The following is a 12,506-nucleotide window of genomic DNA, read 5'->3' on the forward strand; positions in this document are numbered from 1 at the left end:
ATTCATGATTCCCCTGCTTCACCCTTCCAAGCTGCTGGGAATACAGGTAGGTTGCACCATGCCCAACCTATCATTTACCTTAAAGATACTTCAGTTCTTTTACCAGATTATGTGAAAAATACTACAATGAAAATATAATTGTACTGTTTTCTATGATGTAGTTACTCCAATTTTTTTTAGATACATACCCAGAATTACTGCTACTGAATCATGTGACATTTTTATTTCAACTTACTGAAGAACCTTAATATCATTTTCAAAAATAGCTTTATTCAATGTATATTCCCACCAGCATTTTCACAACTGAGTCTTTATATCCATGCATATATGTTCTGGGGTACCTACTATCTTTCAGATTTTTATTTTTTATTATTTATTTATTTATTGCAAAAAAAGTCTTTATTGCAATAAGTTAATCCTGTAAATATGCCTGAAAAAGTACATATCAGTTGGTCAGAGCAATAAGAGCCTCCACCACGTTTCCCATGTGTTCCAGCAAGCTCCTCTCTGCTGCTGCTCGAGAAATCTCCATCTCTGTCATTATCAACTCCAGATCTTCTTTCTTGATAGTGACCTTTGCCAGTTCCTTCTCCCGTTCTTGTTTGGCTTTCTGCTCCCGAGACCTTCTATCTCCGATCACGGACATAGCCGTCTCCAGATTGGAACTCTGGATCTCCTTCTCCTCCACATAGTCGGTGACACGCTCCAGGTCCGCCGCACCACTGTCATGCTTCCGTGGCTTCTGGGGGGGGGGGGCGGGGGGGGGGCTGGTCGGGGCTGCTGGTCTCGGTTTCCAACTCCAGTTCCACGTCCCCCTCGGTCGCCAGATTTTTATTTTTTACTATAAATATTTTATTTATTTATTCACTAGTCATAGATAAACAAATATCTTTTATTTTCTTTATTTTTAAGTGGTTCTGATGCTTAAACCCAGTGCCTCCCATGTTCTAGGCAAGTACTCTATAACTGAGTCAGAACCCCAGCCCCTATCTTTCAGATTTATATCATAGGCATTCTGACAAGACGACACAGAGTGCAGAAACATATTTATTTGACTGATGCATTAAGCTTCTGGTGCAACTGTGTTATATTCCAGGCTAGAAGAAGAGTGTGCTGTAAATATTTTCTGTGATGAAACAGGAATCTTTGATTTCTAACACAGTTTTAACAGTAATGCTGAAAATTTTAGTTTTTGGAAGTAGTTACAAACAATACAAATCCACCTGTTTGTAATATGTGAATATATTTGCACATGTTCAGTCTCTATTGCTTATAGAAATTTTTAGGATATACTCCCTGGAACAGAAGGCACTAATTTTAGATGCTCAATACATGGAGAAATTACTTCTAAAAACAATTGGTAGGCCTGGAATTATTTTTGGGGTGAAGAAAGGTAGTTCAGGCCTCAGAAAGTGCTCAAATGTTATTTATTCTATCAGTAGTTGGCTTCATTTTCCCCTTTGGTACCTATAATTGAGTTGAGAGAGAAGCAATTCTTCCAGCAACAGAAGTTATCAGAACCACTGGAAAAATCTCTTTTTGGGAAAAAACTGACATCTTTGATATTTAAATTTTCTGACCTGACTTCAGGTTGTGATGCAAATGAAAAGGCACCAAGAAGAAGACTACCACTTTGTCATTTTCATACTTATATATCACTTCTTCTCTAACCAATGAATAAATTAAGATGAAAATTACAGAAAATTTTGAAGTCAGCTTATATGATCTCAATCTGTTTTTATTTAAGGTTATCCCTGATTTTTTTTTTCCACATATGTGGCACTTCACTCAACAACTCAAATGCTATATCTACTCATTTCACTCTAGGTATTTTTTCAATTGTGCAATGTATCTAAATCTCAATTGTCCAATGTATCTGAATTCATTTGTGGCTTTGTCAGAGAAAGACCCACAAAATGAGTAGATGTGTATTTCATTTTTCAGTAGAGAAAGAAATGGTTACAAGCCTATATTCTGCTATATTTCTGTTATGATCCAGTTGTTGGTGTCCCCCCAAAAGCTCACATGTAGACAATGCAGAAAGGTTAGGAGAAGAAATTACTTGGTCATAGAGTTAACCTCATCAGTGAATTAATCCCTGAATGAATTAACTGTGGTAACTGAAGTGATAGTGTGTCACTGGAGGAAGTGGAAATTGGGGATTTGGCTTTGGAGTGTAAATTTGTATATTCCCCCCAAAAGAGAGTCTCTGCTTCATGATGACCATGTAAGTTTCTTCTCTCTTCCACACCCTTCTTCCATGATATTCTGCCTCACTTTGAACCCTGAGAAATTGAGCATTCTTCCAAAGAATAAGACCTCTGAAACCCTAAGCCTGCAAATAAACATTTATTCCTCTACAATTTCTCTGGTCAATTTCTTTAGTCACAGTGTGAAAAGGCAGATTAAAACAACTTCTAACTTCATCTCACCTGAACATGTGCTTTTTGTGATGAGTTTGAACCCAGTATCTTAGATATTCTGCATGCAAACTCACAGGGAACTGTGACCCCAGCCCAAATATCTAATTTTAGATTGCATTGTATTATCCCTTACTTCTAGTGTTATTTTGGATATGGATAAGCTTAGAATATTCTAATGCTCTTACCAATAAAAAAATAAATGTATATAAATTAATCTTTGGTTTTGGTTTATACTATGATTCCTTGTTCTTTATTATTATATTATAGTTTTATAATATACATCACTGACACTTAATGATACTACTAGTTAACTTGCTTCCCTGAAGCAGAGATTTTGGGGGTAATTCATACATAATTTTTCTCCAAAGTATTTTTTCCCTTTAATCTCTTTCCTTTATCACAGAAAAATGCTGAAATTTTTTTGTTAATGTCTTTTCTTTGTTGTAGTTATACATAATACCTTTATTTTATTTATTTATTTTTATGTGGTTCTGATAATTGAACTCAGTGTCTTACATGTGCTAGGTGAAGACTCTACTGCTGAGCAACAACCCCAGATCCACATGCTAAAATTTTGATGAAAAATATTCAATATTACATTAAGGAAAAATTGTTGTATTTGTAATGATGAGTAGTATCTAAACACATTTGTGTAATTGGACCTTTTATGTCCTTGTCCAAATTTTTATTTTCCCATAAATTTTGCATATTATCTTTTAAAATATATATGCACTGTGTGAAGTAGTATACAAATATGACATTTATATAATACTGATTTGATGTTTTGTACTATGGGTTAGGCTAAATGTAGTGTGGCCAAAATGTGTCTCAACATTAGAAACCATTTTATTCACACTTTATTATTTGTATCTTCTTACAATGTGCACATTCTCTTTTCCTCCACCATACAGATTTTAACTGTGGAAAATTAATGATAAAATCTGAATGAATTAACTGTGTTAATTCATTCTACTATACTTTTATATGTTATTATGGTTTACAAGGGCAATCATTTCTATATTTTAATGCTACTGGTGGGGAAGAATCATATTTTTAAATAGGCACACAATTTAAAAAAAAACAGCAACTTACACTTCATCTGTAATTTATAAGAACATCTTACTCCACATCTTTATTAATACTGTTTAATTGTATGCATTTGGTATTATTAGATTTAGTCTTTTTCTAATTTATCAAGATGCTGATATTTCTATGAATAGTGAGCACTTATATATCACCTGTATAAAGAGGCTACTCAAGTAACTTGGCTGTTCTTCTCTTGGTGTTTTTGTCTCTTTTTTTCATTGTTCAGATAAAATATTATAGGTTTATTTAAAACTTAATTCTCACCTTGATTATGCAAAATACAAACTCCACAAAATGTTCATTTTTTTTACTTTATAGTTTACAAATATACAAAATAGAAGTTTGCTTAAATTTATATTACATATTTATTAAGGCAAGGAACTATATAGAAAAAAAATACATTTGTTCTGCTTAAGGCATACTTGGGAATAAACCATTGTACAAATTATTGCATATCTGAAACCACAGTGCATAACAAACTGTCTGCATAAAAAATGTAAAAGAAGTAAACCAGGCGTATTTACCTGACTTAGGTCATACATGTAGATCGGAAGACAAAAATAGATTTTCCTTGTCAAAGTATGCAGCAGTTTGAGAACTTTGGCTTCCTCATTTGGTACCTTTAGAACCAAGACTCACCAAGCACCATCGCATAGGCCATTAAAAAACACATTTTTTCTGTACCTGAATTTCTTCCTCTTCTTCTAACATAATAATGGCTTTTAGAAGGCAAAGAGAATACAAGGTGATTTTTATGCTTAATATGGCATGGAAACACAATTCAAGGGAATTCTGGTCTTCCTCCCCCCACCCCCAACTCTCGGATCTAATTTATACCCTGATATCCAAACTTCCAGTCACCCCTTGGCATTCTGTAAGTCCAGGCATGTTCAAGTTGGATTGAGAATTGGAATGATAGAAGATCCAGTCACAGACCCTGTCAGTTCTTTGATTTGTCTTTTTCATTCCTCCTTTCTAGTAATCATCCTTTCCTTCACAAGCTGACTCCTGGGGAACTTGACCTTGATTGTAGTACTTGTCAGCTGGGCTCCTCCCCCCCCCGTGGGAAGACAATGTGTGAAAGGTTAAAAAAAATACTGAATTCTCTTCTGGCAGTGTGGGTCATATCCACTATTTGGGATTTAAAAGTGCCTCTTCATGTGTAAGGCCAGGTGGTCCCACCTGGAAAAGGCCCGGTCGCACTTCTGGCACTGGAATGGGCGGTGCCCGGTGTGTTTGTGGTAGTGCCTGGTCAGTTCATCAGAGCGGGCAAATTTCCACCCGCAGCCATCCCAGTCACAGTGGTAAGGTTTCTCACCTGTGTGGGTTCGCAGGTGTGCCTTGAGATGAGAACTCTTTGTGTAGGTTTTGCCGCAACCGGCATAATCGCAAGTGTGAGTGGCAGTCCTTTTCTGGGGCCAAGACCTTCTTCCCCTCTTTGGCTTGGGTTCCTCTGGCAGGCAGGAACCAGGTGGCATGAGCTCTTGGTAGTGGAGTGGTGGGACCTGTGGCTACATCTGGTCAGACAGGAAGGGTGGTTAGTTCGGTCCCGGATGGGGATGGAATCCTGGGGGAAGCGGCAAGACAGAGTGACAGTCCCGGTTGCTCGGCAGTTTTTCAGGACCCAGGGTCGGGGTAGTCCTGCTGGGGAGCTGCTGCCCCAGGGAGAAGTCATGCGCGCTAGGCCGGTGCCCATTGCTGAGCGGGGGTCCAGCGCCCAAGTGGGCCTCTAGGGGTCGACCGACCGTGCACGAAGAAACTGCCTCCTGCTTGATCTTGGGGCACATGCGAGGCGGCCCGCTGCTGTAGGGCGCTACCACCACCGGGTGGCTGCCGTCCGGGCTGCCTTTGCTAACACTGATGACCGACGGGCTGCCGTACTCGCTGCCAGGGGCACTCAACGATGCCTTCAGCACAAACTTGCCCATCAGCCCGCCACGTGGCGGCTGCGGTTGCTGCGGCGGAATGTACACGGGGTCCAATTCGGGCCGCAGGAGCTCCGCCGCCCGAAGGGCTCACAACGTTGATGTCCGCCAGGTTGAAGGGAGCGGTGGGAGGCGGCGCTGATTCCCGGCCATAGAGGAGGCCGCCGCTGGTGCCGCCTGGCGTCACACCGGGGTCACCCCCGGCCTGGATCGGATAACTGAAGCTGCAGGTGGAGGGCGCGCTGGCAGGGCCGCTACTCAATGGGGATGAAGAGGATGAGACTGACGCCGAAGAGGACACGGTGGCGGCCACCGACTCCTGGTGGGACAATGAGTTGGAGAGAATGAAGTCTAGGTCCAGGAGATTGTTGAAGTCCTCCGTCTCCCTTCGAGGTAGAAGGGCCGGGTTGCTACCACCGCATGCAGCACTGGCTCCGCCACTCTCCAGGTCTGGGGCCACGGTCGCCACAGCCAGGTCGTAGGGGCGACCAGGAAGCACCCGGGGAAGTCGCTTCATATGGGAGAGCTCCTCTCGCCAGCGGTTTTTCGGGGCACCTGCTGGACGCAGTGTCTTCTCCCTTCCCACCGGGCCTGAAGCGAACGTGGAGAAGGATGAGAGCTGCGCGTCGCTGACAGCCATGTCAGTCTCGCCAGGTGGCTGCCTCATTAATGTGGGGCCCAGAAGTTCCTCGGATGCCTGAAGCAGCTGGGTATCCGAACCCCAAAGTCAAGAGGGGGGGGGGTAAAAAAAAAAACAACCTTAGAAACGGAGCCAAAAACCAAAAAGGAAAGAATCCAATTGCCCAAGATTCTTCTTCTTTGGATTAAATATATATTGAAGACGTCTTTTTTAAAAAAGTTTCTTTGTGTAGAAAAGTTTTAGAAAAGTCCTAAACTCTTATAAAAATAGACAATCAGCAAGGCGAGTAAGTAGGTCCGGTGGCCAGGCTGAGTTCTCTTCGGCACAGCAGCGTCCCCCACCGCTGTCAAGGTCGCTGCGGCTGTCGTCGTGGGCGCAGGGGCTGTGTGTGGCCGGAGCGGTTGATGGGCGGCGCCGCCAGGTGAGAAAGGCCGCGGTGGCGCGGATCTGCGAGCTGGGCGGCGGCGCAGGACGCGGAGTCCTGGGGGTTGCGCCGACCGCGCGGCCAGGGGCGCGGGCCACCGGCGGGTGGGTGGGGAGCCAGAGGGGCGGGAAGGGGCACTCGGCGGCTCCCCTGTGCCGCCGCCGCCCGCCACCGCCTCTGTTCCCCGCGCGCCTGCAGCCGCGCTCGTTCTCTCTGGCCAGGGAACTCTGGTGTTTTTGTCTTTTCTTATTAAATGTATTTTGTCATGTTTCATGTAATTTATCTTACCTGTCAATTTCTTGTTAAGTGTATTTAGTCATGTATCAGGTAATTTATCATACACTTTAATGATATGACTTCATTTAGTGAGTATTTTAATGCCCAACTTATTAATTTGGTAATATTTTATTTTGTGCAACTTTGAAAATAATAAGGTCCACGTTGCTGTGTAGTTCTTACAGTTGAAACAAAGGGTGCTCTTCTATTTAAAAGTAGACACCAGTCTTAAAGTTATATGGGGCAGAGTCTCAGTAAGTTGTTCATCCTCATCTTGAAATTTCTTTTATTATTATTATTATTTATTTATATGTGAAAGTGGAATTCATTATAATGTTTATTACAAATAGAGAGCACAAATTTTTTATGTCTCTGATAGTATACAAAGTATATTAACATTAATTTGTGTCTTCATACATATACTTTGAATAATGATGTTCAATATATTCAACCATAATTTCTATCCCCATGCCCCCTCACTTCCCCTCCCACCCCTCTGCCTTATCTAGAGTTTACTTATTTCTCCCATGCTCCCCTTCCCTACCTCAATATTAATCAGCCTCTTTATATCAAATAAGACATTCAGCATTTGTTCTGAGGGGATTAGTTTTGTCATAACCTCTCAAGCAGTTAATATTATCCAGTGACTTGGGAGGCTGAGGTTGGGATTGTTGCTTAATAGTAAAATGCTTGCCTAGCATACAGGAGGACCTGGCATTCATTCTCAGGAGGATCACCACTTCAAGCCAGCCTCAGCAATCTACTGAGGCCCTAAGCAACTTAGAGAGATCCTGCCTCAAAATAAAATGTAAGAAAGGCTTTGGATGTGGTTCAGGCGCTAAGTGACTCAGGGTTCAATGCCTGGTACTACTACAAAAACAGAAACAACAAAAACTAAATGAGAATATTATGAAAAAAATTTACAAATATTAGGAAGTAACATGAAAAATTCTATGGAACCCTTGGGTGAAATAGGATAATCACAAGGACCTTTAGAAAACTCTTTGAACTGAATCATAGTAAAAAATCAGAACATATCAAACTGTGTAAGATGGCTAAATATTCATGGCATATTTTCATTTATTATAAATGAAGAGCTTATTAAAGCTGATAATCTATATAATAATCAGCAAACTATAATAGCTCACAAGACAAAACCTGCCTGATGCCTGTTTTTGCCAAGAAAATTTTATTGTCATAGAGCCACGGTCACACATTATGTAATTTCTATGGCTGTTTTTGCACACAATGGCAGAGTTGAGTCATTCCCATAGAGATTGTGTTGTCCATAAAGTCTAAAATATTTATTATTGGGTCTTTTCTAGAAACATGTTTTTTAAGTCCTTGATCTAAGCCATCACCTAAAGAGTATGTAGAAGAAGGGCAAATTAATACTGAAGCAGGTGAAAATAAGGCATCAATAGTGAGTGTGAATACATGAAATAGGAAACAATAGAGGAAAATTCCTGAGGCCAAAATTTGATTCTGCAAAAATACTCATAAAATCAAATTCCTAATAAGACCAATAAATAAAATGCACATTACCAATATCATCACAAGAAGAAATTACTACAGTTCTAGAAGCATTCTTAAGAAAATGTTGTCAATAACTTTTTCAAGGAAATCTGCCATTCAGATAATATGGTTAGATTCCTTGAAAGGTTTAGCTTATCAAAATGGAGAGAAGAAGGAATGAAGTTCTTCAAGGACAAAATCAGTTAAATAAATCAAAACATTCCCAACAAAGAAACTTAAGGGCTTTGTGGCTTCACTCATAAATTCTCTCAAACACATAAGGAAAAAATAATTAATGTTTTTAGGGTTGGGAGTGTTGCTTAATTGTAAAATACTTGCCTAGCACACAGGAGGACATGGTGTTTATTCCCAGCACTTAAAAAAATGAAAAAAAAAATTTATCCTTAAAGACATGCTCTCAAAATGTAGAGGAGGAGAAAACAGTTTGCTACAGTTAGAAAGCCAGTCTTAATGCTAATATCCAAACCATACCATATAATATAAGCAATGAGATAAAAGGCTAATGTATAATGAAGCAATTTCTATACTCTAGAAATTAAAATTTGGAAAAGAAATTTAATGAATACAGTTTACTATATCATTTAAAAACAAAAAAATACTAAAGAATAAATATAAGAAAGTAAATATTTGCCAGTCATTAGAACAGGGAAGTGTCCTTTTTTTAAAAAAAAAAAAAAGAAAGAGTGAGAGAGAATGAGAGAGAGGGAGAGATAGAGAGAATTTTAATATTTATTTTTTAGTATTTGGTGGACACAGCATCTTTGTCTGTATGTGGTGCTGAGGATCGAACCCGGGCCGCACACATGCCAGGCAAGCACGCTACCGCTTGAGCCACATCCCCAGCCCCTGGGGAAGTGTCTTGAAACAGATTCATTGTTTTATAATTGTTTGACTTTGGAATACAGGAGTTTTTATGAAATTATGGTAGAAAAAGTTGATATTCAGGTGGAGAAAAATAAAATTTCACCCTTAAATGACACTATACAAAAAATCACATAACAATGAAACACAGACTTAAATGGAAAAATGAGATTTGCGACCTTTTGAAGACAACATAGGAGAATGCATACTTTTTAATCATGGGACTAGAAAACAATTCTTAAGAAAAATTCAATTAAAATAAAAAAAATATGTGGGGCTGGGTATGTGGCTCAAGTGGTAGGGCGCTCACCTGGCATGCATGCAGCCCGGGTTCCATCCTCAGCACCACATACAAACAAAGATGTTGTGTCTGCCGAAAACTAAAAAAATAATTATTAAAAAATTCTCTCTCTCTCTCTCTCTCTCTCTCTCTCTCTCTCTCTCTCTCTCTTAAAAATATATAAATTAGACCTAACAAAAATTACAAATCTATATATATTTTCAAACATCTTTATGAAAGTACATGGGCAATCTATAGAAGGGGAGAAAATATTCTTAATTCAAGATTTTTATCTAGAATGAAAAAAAACTATTGCATTTCAATAAAAAGACAAGCAGCACATTGAAAAGTGACAGAAAATTTTAATAAAAAGTTCTCAAAGAGCGATGTCTAAAGCAAGTAAAAGTGTCTCTCTTTTTCATTTGGGAATGGAAATGAAAGCCCTGGTGAAGTCATGCTGCACACCCTCTATTGTGCATATCACCAACACTGGAACAGGCATGGAGAGATGACACATAGGCACTGTTGGAGGACTGAACAGTACTGTTGCCATCTGGAAAAGGGTTTGTCACTTCCTTGTTTCCTAGAACCACACCCTTTGGCATTTAGCCAGAGGAATAAAACCATAATGAAGAAGTGAACACCAGTGTTCCTAGAAGCTTTACTCACAGTGGACAAAAGGGAAGAAGCCACCCACTTGTCATTAGGAGTATGAACAGGACTAGTCCTCAAGTGGCAGGTACTCCTCAGAAGGAAGAAGGAAGAGACTCCTGGCCCATGCAGCTTGTCGAACTGCAGGAGGGTGAACATGGAAGAGTATATCTGGATATTTTCATGGCTTGACAGGCAGCATTGAGCAAACCAGTCTCCAAGAATCTAAAGTGAGCATGCTTACCTCCACCAGGGCCTGTGCTGACCAGGAAAGGTATCCTTTATCTTGTTCTAGAACTCATTGTGTTGTTGAAGGCTTTTAAAAAGTCCTCAGAGCTATGCCCTTAAGATCTGTCTGTCCACTATAAATTGCACTCAGCACAAGGAAATGATTATCTTTAAAACCAGATACACTTGGAAGGCCCTTCTCATTTCTCTCCTGCACTTGGGGCTGGATTCCTGTACTTGAAGGATAGGTGCCTCTTGCCTGCCTCCAAGGACACTAAGCAGTCAACAGAAAGACTCTTAGGGGAGGTTCCTGTGGCCTGTGACAGCAAGTCAGCTGGTGGGCTGCTGCATGAAGAGTCTACATAGAGAAGCAGAGGAGCCACAGACAGTGACAAGACCATGTGCCTCCTCTGCAGAGGCACTGACCTTGCTGCTGGGGCCCAGGGGCAGAATATGAGGGATAGGCTTAGCTTCCATACCTTTGGTTTTGTTTAGCACTCTTTGGGGGCTTAATTGCCAGTCACTGCTGGTTATCTCTGACTTTAAGCACCCTTAACCACTTGTACCTGATGACCTTCAAATAGAAGAGGTTGGACAACAGGCAACACCCCTTGTTGAACCTGGCTCCCTTTCTTGGCATACTGAAAATGCTCCCTGGTTGCCAGGTTCTTGCTCGGGTTTTAAGCAGAACAATCCACAGGGTCCCATGTCCCCAGCATGGGACTGGAAAGCAGAAGTTGTTCCACAGGGCCCCTTAGTGCTGGCTATCATCCTATCACATCCAACTCTGGAGAGTTGGGGAGGTGTTCTTTATAGTATCTGAAGCTTATGATCAAGCCTGTGTTGTTCTGCAGAGGGTGGCAGGGCCTGAAGTAATGATTGCCACAGTAAAAACTCATTTATGGAGTCAAAAATTGGAGCCCAGTAATTTGTGCATGAGTTTAAAAGATTTCATGAAATTCAAGACCAGCATTACCTGCTTGTTGAGCTTATGAAGACCCAAGTCTCCCTCCACCGAGATTACCATTCCTAGCAAGCCACAGTCTCTGAGTTTGATGGAAAGTAATACAAATCTGAAAAAATCCATCTCTTCAAGAGTAAAGCAGAGCTTTTCTGAGAATAAGAATGTCCCCCTTTCCTTTTAACTGTTGATGTCTCATTCCAGAATGGCTGTCATTCCAAGAAACAAAATCCTCTGATCCCAATAAGTTTAAGTCCAAAGGGACCTCAGAGCCCTAGAGGGTGTTAGGGGACATTGGACTGATTTCACCTGAGCCAAGCAGGAGAAGAGGGGAGAATCTGGGTGAATAGAAGATGGGTCTACCCAGCCTGTGCTAGGGACCCAGGTGAGGACAACACTTGCCTTTCCTACTTGGGGAAGGTACCCAGAGAGTAGTGACAGGGAATTGGACACAGAATGTGATTTCAGAAATGGAGACCACCTGAACCACATGGAAAATCTTCCTTTGTAGGAGGGAAATTTACAGCCAGGCTAAATGTAAACAGAGCATTAAGAAATAAAAGAGTTAGCTGTAGAAAATCAGATGAAGAAAGCACTGAGTGTTCCAAACTGTCCTAGCTGGGCTTGCCTCTCTGTAGTCATAAAATTTAGGGGAAAGATGAAAATTTAAACCAGCTGTGAAAAATGAGCAGGATGTTCAGAGACAGAATCTTGTGGAGCTCCTCAAGGGAATACATGGGCAGGTTCACCACTTGGGAATAGAGACAAACTTTGCAAGTGCATGCAAACATTAATATCCACCTCCAGCAGGCGCAGAGGCCATAGAAAGAGAGCAGCCTTTTTTCCAAAAGCCAGATTCTGTAAGAGGAAAGAGGTGGCTGAGGGTAGGCCAGTGGCTCCATGTCCTGTCAGGAGCTGCATGACATGGGTGAGCAAACTAACACATTGGAGTTGAGTGAGTGACTTAAACCTGAGCTTTCATCAAAGCTACTTATACCCCTGCAGTTCCCTTTGCAGGGCTCAGCAGACACAAAGCAAGGGACCAGGGCATCACTTGGATTCACACAAAGAAGGAGGAGGGACAGACAATGAGAACCACTCAGCATTGGGACTGCTGGGTTTGTTTTCTTCCTCCACTGCCCCAAATCAGTAGAACAATGTCATGTTTTATGAAAATAATTTGTAGACATATCATTTTCTTTCTTTTGTAAAACT

The 12,506-nt window shown here is 41.0% G+C and overlaps 2 pseudogenes; both read right to left on the reverse strand.

Moving 5' to 3' along the window:
* Positions 1–376: 376 nt before the first annotated feature.
* On the reverse strand, positions 377–4,158 carry LOC144374878 (huntingtin-interacting protein K pseudogene; annotated as a pseudogene).
* Positions 4,159–4,583: 425 nt separating this feature from the next.
* Positions 4,584–6,101, reverse strand: LOC144374871 (Krueppel-like factor 4 pseudogene; annotated as a pseudogene).
* Positions 6,102–12,506: the final 6,405 nt, after the last annotated feature.

Source organism: Ictidomys tridecemlineatus, unplaced genomic scaffold (assembly GCF_052094955.1).
Source record: "Ictidomys tridecemlineatus isolate mIctTri1 unplaced genomic scaffold, mIctTri1.hap1 Scaffold_92, whole genome shotgun sequence".
NCBI lineage: Eukaryota > Metazoa > Chordata > Mammalia > Rodentia > Sciuridae > Ictidomys > Ictidomys tridecemlineatus.